Below are 12,125 nucleotides of genomic sequence, written 5' to 3' on the forward strand. Positions count from 1 at the left end.
TCACTCGTGTGATGTACAACAGTGTCGGGAGGAGTGCCAGCTAATCAGGCTGACAAATATCGAAAATTTCAATAGAACTGCCGCAACTATTGATACGAGGGGTCGCGGGCTCACTGCGTGTTTTTTATTTTTCGGCCTTTTTCGGGAATTCAATAGAGATAGGCGTCTCTCGTTCGGTACGTCGTTCGATATTTGGAATGTAGGGTTGGCGATAATGTTTTAAGTGATTTTTTATTGTTTAGTTTATTTAATCACATATATATTATTTTCTTTTAAGCCTACTATCCATACTAATATTATAAATGCGAAAGTAACTCTGTCTGTCTGTCTGTCTGTCTGCTACTCAATCACGCCTAAACTACTGAACAAATTTGCATGAAATTTGGTATGGAGATATTTTGATACTCGAGAAAGGACATAAGGCTACTTTTTATCCCGGGAAAATATTATATTATAATGACATTGAATTAACAAAATTCCGTTGTCATGGCAACTGTTTTAATATGCCTTAGCGCAACTTCGTTACATATATTAAGAGATATAAATAATTTTGAGAATATTTTTCGTGAAAAAAAGCATATTTTGTATCATCACGCTACGACCAATAGGAGCAGAGGAACAGTAAAAAGTGTTACAAAAACGTGGAAAATTCTGACCCATTCTCTCTTATGTGACGCAAGCGAAGTTGCGCGGGTCAGCTAGTTTAAAATATAAACGATGCCAGATTTTATTAATACAGGCCAAGAAACTTTATCTTGAAATTACGTTAAAAAAAATAACTAATAGGAAAGCTTATCAGCTGTACCATCCCCATACTAGTTATTATAACGTTCCTTTTTTTAAATTAGATTCACATTTCCTATTAGATCATATGTACCATTCGAAAGATAGTAAATTACGTATTGGTGTAACGTATAAAAATTAATAAAGTGAAACATCACTTTGTCAGCCCTACATCGCGAACGTCGCGCGTCGGTTTTGTAATTCGCTCGATTCAAATTTTTTTCTACCTTGGAAACAAAAAAAAATCAACGGCTGCCTTTGTATGCCAACTTTCCTTTGGTTTTCGGCGCATGAAGTTGATCGTGGAAATTTTACATAACCACCAATAAAACTTGTGATTTTTTAGCTTTTGATGTGTCTAAATTAAACTCGCTTCTGTGCGCGATGTTCATTATGAAGCAAGCTTTGTTCTGATAAAGGTTTTTATGAATATTCATTCTGATCCGTTGATAGAATGTATAATTGTTGGCGTTGAATATGCTACTAATAACTTTTTTGATAATAGACCTTGAAAAAACACGTAGAAAACCTTTTGATTTATCGCCTAGCCGACGTAAGCTCTATTCTGACACATCATTCTAGCATAAATAGTTCGGCTTTCAAGGTCCTATAACTAGAAGTTGTCACAGTGTAAACTCACTGTCACAAGTCACTAGTGTAGGCACATCACAATAATCCATCAGGCCATTCATGCTACGCGGCCTCGCCCACGGTACACTCGCGAACTAATGCGATAATTGAAATTGTGCAATTGCGTGCGATACGCCCAACACCGAATTCATTACAGTCGTGTTTTTTGCAATTTGTTTTTTTTTCTGTTTCACTTTTTTGCATTGTCGCTGCCAACGAAATGATACGTTTTCTGATGGTTTAATTATTTTATGCATGCGTCATCGTTGTCGTTTTATTTAGCAAATGGATGTTTTATCATAAAAGCTATTTTATGACTAGCATACTTTTTGTAGTCTTTTAACGTAATTTTGTTATAGCCTACTTCTCTAGTAGTGGCATTGGCATAATATTTTATAGTACTAGGGAACAACATTGTTATCTTATAACATTGGTCAACACGAATTTTGAGTCTGAGTTCTGTACCGTTGATTTTGATTACGTATACCTAACTAAATAAAGAAATAATATTTTTATCTAATAAAGTTTGCTTTTGTAGCTTTTAGAACGAATTTTAAATTTTAATGGAAAAGCTCTTTATTCACATTCAATTATAAATATATGAAAGTAAAAAAGTTATGATTTATGTATTTTTATTAATTAAAATGATGAAATAAGGCATTAAGAAACACAAAATACAAAAAGGATACAATTTTTTTTTTAGAAATGTATACTTTTGGTTTTTCTTGTGTGAAAATAGTAACTTAACGTATCAGTAGGCTCTCTCCATATTTATACTTCATCTTTTTTTTCTCTCCTCAGTACCAGGCTTAAAAAAATATTAATAACATTAATTAACGATGTACATGTAATTTATATTTAAAAAAATATGTATATAGGCATATAAATGTTCATTTAATATAAGGAGTATTTTGTTACCTTCTAAAGTGTTTTTGCAGTTATTACACAAGAAGTGAGGTGCCCATATTTTATCCTGATTTCGTACTGACATGTTAATGTAAGCTTCATAGGCTTCACAAAGTGTCTTATTTGATGATAAACAAATTGTATTGGCTCTCACTTTAATAAATTCATCACAAATGTAGCAAAAAGAGTCCACGTCGATTTTACACTTTTTCGATGACATTTTTAGACCCCGAGACGCAAAAAAATACGTTTTTCCTTAAGAACGCGCACGTGCATACTGCCATGATAGTCTGCTACCACTCACTTCACATCCCCAGCCCCGTTACCCCTGGTTTTGCATCATAAATGCAACGGCTCTTCTAAAAATCTGCCAAAACCCCATATATTTAGGTTTCGTTATATATAGTACAAAAGCAAACTTAATTTATTATTAATGTTGTTCCTGTTTTCTTTTTGATTTATATTATTAGAAAATATTCATTAAAACACAGGCTCAAAAAAAAAAATTTTTTTTGTCGACTTGTGATATAATGGGTCTTGCCGTTATGTCCTTATATAAAAGTACAAGTCTTGCATCAACTCTCAACATCTGACCTCTACACAAGCTCCTCCTTCCTAATGCGGCGTGCAATCTATATACCAACACTACTCTTGAATATTGTAAAAAATTAAAAGGAAATCAATCATGAACATTTCCGTAATCTCAACTGCATCATTATACAATCGCATCACACAAGTGCGATAGGGAAACAAAGTCATAAAAAGTCTAAACCGTTCGTGTATCGATAACACGGCGAATAATTGACGTAACGGTAAAAGCAGCCAACAATCCTGAACCCTTCGAATCAGCAGCAATTTGTTAAGTGGATTTTTACCCGAGACACGCTCGCGGCTCGTTGCGCTCCTGTACACAATTTCATTATCTCTGCCCGCCTGCCCGCGGCCGACTCTACTATTAACTTATGCGATGCTGTGTTAAGCTATGGAAATTTTTTCCACGATTTTTTTAACATAATATTTTAGTAGTTTTTTGTTCGAAATTGATATGTTTTTGGCCTATGCCTTTAATGAAAATGTTGGTTTATTTTTCGCGCTGTTGGCGTGGATGAATAAAAACAAACTAGGCAGTGATACACGGCATTAGTTAGAACATCTAAATGATGACAAATATTCAGTGTTCTATTTTCATGAACATTCAATTTTCCTAATAGAAATCGATTACCCGTCCTAAAATAGTCAATCTCAAAAAAGTAAATGAATTATAATACAATCAATGACACTTAAATTCCCCTCGATATTGTTTCAACATAACTACTACCGTTTAGTTTGAAGGTACTTTAGAAGATGGACTTTCCAAATCAATTCGTGCCAACGCAAACGTCCCCTACGCAATCACTTAAGAATTTTATGAACCGTAATGATTAAGATGTCTTGTCGTACTCGAATTAAAGTCCTGTGTGAGGGGTTCAAACTCCTAAACTGGTTTGTTGTGTAAAACATATTGTGACTGGAATAACTATTAAAGGATTAAGCGGATGATTTAAAAGTTGTTTGCGTATAGTCGTGGGGTGTCAATTAATTGAACACCAGCGTGGGAGTGCAGGCCACATATAAAGAAAGATATAAAATTGATATCTAAAAGTAACGTGTATAGGTAGTATTGTCTTACATGAATATAATTCTTATCGGTAACAATGTTGACAAAACGTTGAATCATTTCCCAAGAAATATTTGATAAACGCATCTCAGTCAAACTTGCATCTTTAAAATCGATACTAGGCTCTTTTTAAACTGACAAACATAGGAAAGGGGCAAAATGTCCGGTCTCTTTCGACATATGGCCGACATCTATATTACAATGGGATCTTTACACCCTATTTCGGGTGCGACAAAATCGATTCCCAATTCGATATGACCCTCTTGTGCTGCCGATTTGATAGAGCCATATTTTCGATCTAAAAGAGCTTAATATATGGATAAAATACGAGTAAACATTTGAACATGGATTGTAAAAATAACAAACAAAGTTTGTAAAGTAAGATCTTGTTCTCTGAAACTTGATAAACGACCAAAACAACTTCCTCATTCCTTGTGCAAACTCTAATACGATTCTAAAAGTGAATTTCTAACTTCAAATTAAAATTCCGTTACCTCGAAAGGTGTTATTCTATCGGCTGCAGTTTTCCGGTGATTTTCGGTCTGTGAACGTCGGTGCGAGAGAATCACGGCTATTATATTATCTCATTAGACACGCCGCACCGCCGCGCGCCTCTCTTTTCTTCTCGCCAAATAAATTCCTTTTTCGTCTGATATCTCTATTACCTCTTTTGTTTTTATACTTATCTAGATATCGTTGAACATTGCTTTTATTGAACACTTTTCATTTTTGATTGTGAAAATATTTAATTCATATTTCATAAGAATTATAAGTAATTTTATCGGTAGCAGAAAACCAGTATTAAGGGGAACTATAAATTTATATTACAAATAGTTTCCAACTACAAGTTTATTGGTGCACGACTTCGGAACGGCTCGGTTTGCAGTTACACTGAGAAAGTTTCCATAACTTCATAAGTCCCTTTATTAATAGCTTTGCACTTTCTTCTGTTCGCGGGGAAAGGAGAATTTATTTAACCGGGCTTTTTATTAGGTGTCGCTACGTTATTCTGTAACTTTCATTTCCAATAAATATTACTTTATGTATAAGTAACTTTATGTATCTCTTAGAAGTGAGATATATTCAATTGTAATCCACAAATCACTTAAGCTACCGTAGCTCAGTTTCGTACATTTCACTTCGAATTACTTTACTTATCCCGTTAAAGCGACACTAACACAAGTAAACACAATACAAATCACACAAATCTGTACAAAAAGCAGAGGCGGCAACAAAAGAATTCGGCACACTTACAGTGTAATGTAAACCAAAAAAGAAAACTGGTCCCAAAAGCATACCCTGGGGAATACTCGCGCGCTTCGCCCGGCCCGATACAGACACGACGACTGGTGATTAGGCTTCTTATCCACGAGATAGCGACAGAAACTGTGCAAGACTTAACAACTAGGACCGTTTTCTTATTCCCTCCGACCAAGCATTTTCTTGCCCGCCGACTTATCTAATGCTACTGTTCAGCTTAAAATTCCTATGTAATATTAGCGGCTAACTTGCGGAGCTTATGAATTTTATCCTACGTATTACATTTTAAATAATTAAAATGGCAGTTTTGTTTTTGTACGTTTGTATACTAATATATTCGTGGAATTCGACGTAGCGAAAATAAAAATAAATAAATCAAATGATCTCCGTAATGAGACGTCTCATTTCTGATTTATATCTGCGTACGCAGTACCCCCCGATTTTTCTACTCGATAAGTCCGGGTGGTGATCGTAAATTGAAATATGATAAAGTCGCAGTAATAAGCTCCAGTAATCGTATCGACCCTCACTGTACTGGGCGCTCGAGTGACGACAGAAAAAGTCATGCGAACCTAATTTGGGCGTAGTTTATGTTTCATAAATTATATTAGCAATATACTTTGAATCTTTGTGGTCTAAATATACAGTTTTGTCTATTGTTCATTAATAATAATTATTGTTTCTTTTATCTTTCAACGCGAATCTTTTCCTGGAAACTCCTTTTTATTCCACAATGTTCGGGTCTTCTATCTCAATTCCGACCTCATTCCTGATTCCAATACGTGATTCGTCGGTTCGCAAATTATTCGGTGAAAATTCACCATCTCGTTAGAATGTGCGATCCGGTCGGGCGCGGCGAGCCAACCGCTTGATAAATTGTCTGGAATAATAATGATGAATTGCAACTAGTCCGATCCCAATGTTGGATCTAATCTATGGAGCAATTTTACTACTATACACACACCTACGTTACTTTTATAAATGTTCACACGTTTTGGCAAACGTTTTACTCCACTTTCCGTTCTACTTTTTAGCGCAATGAGAATATTTAATAATTACATTGCGATTTCTCATTAAATTTTTATTCGTTATTTTATACTACGTGGATCTCGATGAAATTACTTCAAATTAGCGACAAATCTATTAAGAATAGGACGTCTCGGGCCCATTTAATTAGTGACGGGGTTTTATCATCCTCCCTCTTTGCTGCCATTCGTTGAGAATTCAACTGTAATACTGCCATATTGGCGAGGCTTAAATAATATTGGGTGAACCTAATAATAGATTTTATTTTGTAATTTATGTTCAGTAGGAGAATATATTTTTCTTGAAATTTACGCGAGATATCTGGTTTTATTTCTATGGTTCATTAGAGGCCGGTCATAAAAGTGGTAATGTAAAAGCGTCATTAAATTTAAATACAAATTCACGCGTGACATCTCCTTTGAAGACAAACACACCCAGTACTTGGTAGTAAAACAAACTAAAGTTAATTGTTGCTTTTATGATGACATCGCGTGTTGGGGTCAGATAGCAAACAAATTGTTACTTTTACTTCGCCACCAGACTAGTAAGTGTTTTATTATTAGGATATGCCTTTGTTCTTGATATATTTCGTCATTTGATGCGTGGTTTTATTGAAATTCACTCAGATCTACAAGAGTCATTTAAAATGTTATACTTTCATTATTCGGGAACTATTGTTGTTATAATCTGTGACTAAAAAGATCTGGAATCCAATATTATAAAAAAATTACATTGTTTTTATTTATATAGATAACAATTGATTTACACTCATATTTACCTCACATAATATGTCCATGTTAATTAACTATTTTTGATATTCAATTTACTATCAAACGATTGTTTTTATTCCTTATTGCATTTCTTAAAATCCAATTACTGAAAATGCCACCACAACCACAAAAAGCAAAACATCACTTATATTCAATTAATACGAGTGGCTTATTCATTTGGTTATCAAGATTTTGTGTGTAATCATGCCCTTTTATTTGATTGATGGTGTGTTCAATCTTCTTCAATTTTACGTTTAGTTAATTGCAGCTTACGAATCAACCCTGGGTATTGTTTTTATGTCCATTAACTTGATGACACTGAGTGCCATCAGTGATCCAGATTTTTGGTAATAGATGCTTCTAATTTTGTTAAATGCTCTTTGTTTTATCGTAGAATGGAAACGATAATAAGTTTTATGTCACTATTTTTGTCAGAAATGTTAATTTAACAAGTAATACTACTTCTATGCATTTAACGTCAGATTGGATCGTTCGTCAAATGAAGCAGAAGCTCACCTATCAACGGAAATCTCATTCAGTATAACAATTTACAAATTCAAAACATGAGCAAACCCATCTCCACTTACGAGTACGAAGCATATGCATAGGAGCAGTTAGTGCCCCCCTCAGGGGTTCGAAGACGTCAGCGCGTTTAAGCGCCAATTAATTATTAAGGAACACTGAGCTTCCTTTGGCTCTTTGACGGCGACTGTACAACAATGTGGCTGGCTCTCGTGATTGCCTGCTTTGTAAATTGCATTAACGCGGTTTGCTTGTGTGTTTGTTTACTTGTAATAATTATACCGTGTGCTTGTTTTAGCTTTATTGCTGTCCTAACCTCTACATGTTAAACCTCATCAATACTCTCAACTACAAATGCATTGAGCTCCATATTGAATTTTATCTCATGAAAACAACTCTATCCAATAAGTTTTTCACATAAATTAAGTTTCTAGTTCTTAGTGATTTTAGACTGTTCACTTTCGATATAACGCAATAATTCTTTATAAGAATAGAAAGCACTTTTAAAATGTATTTCGGCAAACATGTCGCAGGGGTCGCCTTTGATGGAAGCGCCTTCTCCAATTGTCAGTTGTAAATTCAATTTTCACTTTATATTGCTAGTTTCACATGTCGGGGGGTGCACTCCTATAATAGATACATATCTTGTGTTACTTAGATGTGCATTTGATATGACACCAATGTGGCTTTGTTAACCCCACGATATTTTATTTAGGTGTTATAAAAATACGTATATTTTATAATATTTTTAAATTCTAAATAGTACTTATTCAGAAAGTTCATACGAAAAAATAATAATAAGAAGAAATCATAAAACGACTAAAAACATAAGTACAAATTGTAATTTAATGGCTTTTCATATTGACTGAGGTTCGCTTTATTTGGTTTTATACCTAGTAATACTTAACATAAATATTATGAACGAATCCAATGGTAACCATCGATATCCCTCTTATAAAAGAGAACCCTAAACATTTTTTCTCGGCTGAAATGTGCGTATAAGGAAGAAATTCGGTTATACGCCAACTGGGGTAGATTAAATTGCATTGAGCTACCCATTAACGCCTTGTCAGATCGGGTTACGATTTATACATTTGATAAATCGGATATGTTGCAGTCAAAAAATGCATGGAAACTTGAATCAGATGTTTTCGTTTTTTTTTTATTATTTTTTTTACGTCATCACTTATTAATTCTGTTTCATAAACAGTGTCTGTAAGGAACAATCAATACAAAACTTAAAAATATAACATCTCGAATAACGATTCGAAGATGTAAACATTTACTTAACCAAAGTTACTGAACATTTGTTTTCGTTTGTCTTACAATTTTTCCCGTTGTCACGGAGAGTTAATGAAAGAATTAGCTTTCATTACAACTGATACGATTCCTTAAAGGGATTCCCGAATGAAGATGAAGTGCCTTCGTAACCTTTCTGATGGCTAAGGATCAATGTGGGAGAGGTCGCGCTCTTATCTGTGATTAGTTTTTCAGAACATATAAAATGCTGTTAGTACTGACACCTACAGAAGTCTTATCCACTTAATATTTCTTTATATTGCTACTCTCGCATCTTTAATACTAAATACCGATTCAGTGAACTTTGATTTCGAAGTATTGGTCTCACAATTTAATCTTAAAACCTATATGAAATGTAAAAACACAAAGTGAAATGGATGCCATGGATGGTTCTCCGTTACAAACGAAACGTCGGGACTTTCAACTCTAATGCATTAATTAAGCCGGACCGATCCCCGAAAATCGTCTAGAAACTCTCTCTGTTTAAATTAGTGCAGAATTCATTTTCTTTTTAATTCGTCTTCCAAATTCAAATAAGATTTCTTTTTTTTTATTACGCTGCGCCGCATAAAAGGGTAGACCAGGATTCGTCGCTCCGTCGTTCACTTGGAAACGCTAATTCCTCCTCGTTCCGAGATACTGATTGGACGATATATTTAACAATGCTACCGACACGCTTCTCTGCGAAAAAATACATCTTACGTACTACCTTTTTTTCTCGCGCTTGGATTCCTTTATTTTCTTATTTTCTATTTGGCACCGCGGCCAAAGGTTGCAAGGGGAGAATGCTTGTACAAGCGTTAATGATACTAATAGCAATTAGTGGAAGGTTGTGTTTGGCTTGTACGGTTTTGGTGTTTAGTTATTCCTTGTTCGGTCTGTATAAGCATATTACGGGGCACCCAGCCCATGGAGGGTCTTAACGGGAGGTCGTTTGCTGCGCTGCCAGCCTCCTAAGATTAATGACATTACGCCAAGACAGTTTGTAAGAGACAAACGTGACAAAAAACTGAGTTGTAATTAAGTAGATCGAATGAATAGATTTAATGGCCGATAGTGCTCTCCTTTTTGTTCGTCGTTTTGTTTTTATTTATTACATGTCTTTACTGCAAGTTATTGAATTGATATCTCAGCAATCCTATAGATCGTTTTGTGGCATTATTTTACTGTGCTTGGTAGAAAATGTTAGATGGCTCCAGCAAGATAAGCGGCGCAGTAAAATTTCAGCCAGCGTATCGTTGTAGAGCGAACATTACGTACAAGGCTTTACAAGAGTATGTTTCAGAGTTCAAACTCTGCGTCGGCACTGGACATCATAAAATATTTAACACTCATATCTCGCAGAGCGGTCCAAATATTATCGACTTGCCTATAAAATGGAAAAGTCCCGCTAAAAAAAGAAAGCTATATATATCTTACTTATGTAAGAAAGAGATGTGAACACCGTTATTGTACGATCTTTGGAAATTCGTCGGAAGCGTTTGGTTTCTTTTCCATCGTTTTTATCGCGGTCGTTATATTTTGATAGAGCAGTTTGGTAGGATCGCCGATATAACGTTTATGTTTTGGTTTTCGGTAGATACCTTTCCCGTTGTTTTGTTACAACATTTTGTTACTGTTTATTGTTTAGATATATACCTATAAGTGTAGCGCTAGGAACAAAAAATATTCATGCAATTTTTATTTGACTATGTAAATCGTTTCATACACTAACAAAAAACTGGATGTGAACTACTACTACTATTCAAACACCCAAAATTATTGTTACTGTTTTAACTTATTTAGTTACATACGGTTTAATATATTACAAATAATAATAATTTGTATTTTTTCTAGACAAGGAAGTTTACAGGATAAATCTGTTTTTGATACCAAATAATATACAAATATTTGTATTTCATCTCTTGTCTTTTTCTTGGGGTTATATTTATCGTATAAGTAGGAGAGGGACGTAAATATGCTTACCTTAAAAGTTCCTAGTGATAAATATACGGTAGGGCTCGCGAATGTAAAGCATCTGGTACAATTCTACACAAAACTGTTATACATATAAGATTAATGAAACATTTGTTTTCAATGTTTTGGAATAAATAATAATGAAATTGCACTTATATGTTGATTTATAAAATTTTACAAAAATAAGTCAAAAACGGTGACTTTAGTAAATACATTTATTTTAGGTTTATTTTGTCCTTTTTATAATTTAGTATAAAGAGTCAACGAGCCTGACAATACCTAATAAAGTTTGGAAGTAATTTTTATCGATCTAATACGACTACCTAAAAAAAATAATTCGCGTGTCTCTGCCTACCCCCATGGAAATAAGGCCTGATTTTATATAAATATGTATGTAAAAGATAATAGTCCTAAGATATCGCGAAGGTAAAAGTATCTCAAAAGATTATATTAACGCATGAGAACGCGATTGTACGGCCGGTACAATAACTCAACTAGTCCCTCTTGCGGATATGATACACTGCGCACTGCAGTTACGTATATTTTTCATTCGACAACACTACTGCCAAAAATGTTAGAATTGAGTGTTGGATTGAGTTGCTTTCCGGATAGAGTATCTATAATATTCGATGTACATTTTTTTTTGTCGAGGGCTTTTGATTTTCCAAAGTTCTTCACTTTTGTTGATAAATATAAATAAATACTTCGAAGAAAAGTAAACGATATTGTACAACTTTTATTAGAAGTAAAATTTACTGTTATGAATTCGATTAGGCAATAATATTATGAGCTATTTTGTTAACTTAAATGTATGCAAGTTAATTCTAATTTAAAATCTTTAAGAGAGTGTTCCTTTACTTATCCTGAATGATGTTTTCCCGAATACAACGGGTTGATTTTTTAAACTTTACTTTGGTAAATATTTTTTAATTTTTCTATGTACTTATTTGTTTATGCAAGAAATTAGATGACGTCATAAAGCCAAACCTATTTCCTTGTTAACAAAGTTTACCCATACATCGTGTACAATTACCAACATATACCCATTATGCATGATCCGCATACAGTATGAAAATACGCGCCCGCGAATTTCCCAATAATAAATTATACTCCTTGTCCGCTTACCTCGGGTTAACCGGCTTTTATAAACTACCCGGGTAATTTATAACTATTACCCGGCTGAAAACGATCACGTGATATCACTTTATAGCATATTCACCCGGTAAATATGAGGGCGGCTAGTAATAATGTATCGTGTATTTACATAAATTGAGTGATAGAAACTACTTCGTGTGACCTATTTATGGTAGGACTTT

General features: G+C 34.2%; 1 protein-coding gene across 8 annotated transcripts in view; it reads left to right on the forward strand.

The window, feature by feature from the left end:
- The window catches only part of kn (EBF transcription factor knot), a 51,775-nt gene that overhangs the window by 23,273 nt on the left and 16,377 nt on the right, over positions 1 to 12,125 (forward strand). The gene's annotated exons all lie outside the window — the stretch shown is intronic.

The sequence above is a fragment of the Anticarsia gemmatalis genome, chromosome 10 (assembly GCF_050436995.1).
Source record: "Anticarsia gemmatalis isolate Benzon Research Colony breed Stoneville strain chromosome 10, ilAntGemm2 primary, whole genome shotgun sequence".
Taxonomy (NCBI): domain Eukaryota; kingdom Metazoa; phylum Arthropoda; class Insecta; order Lepidoptera; family Erebidae; genus Anticarsia; species Anticarsia gemmatalis.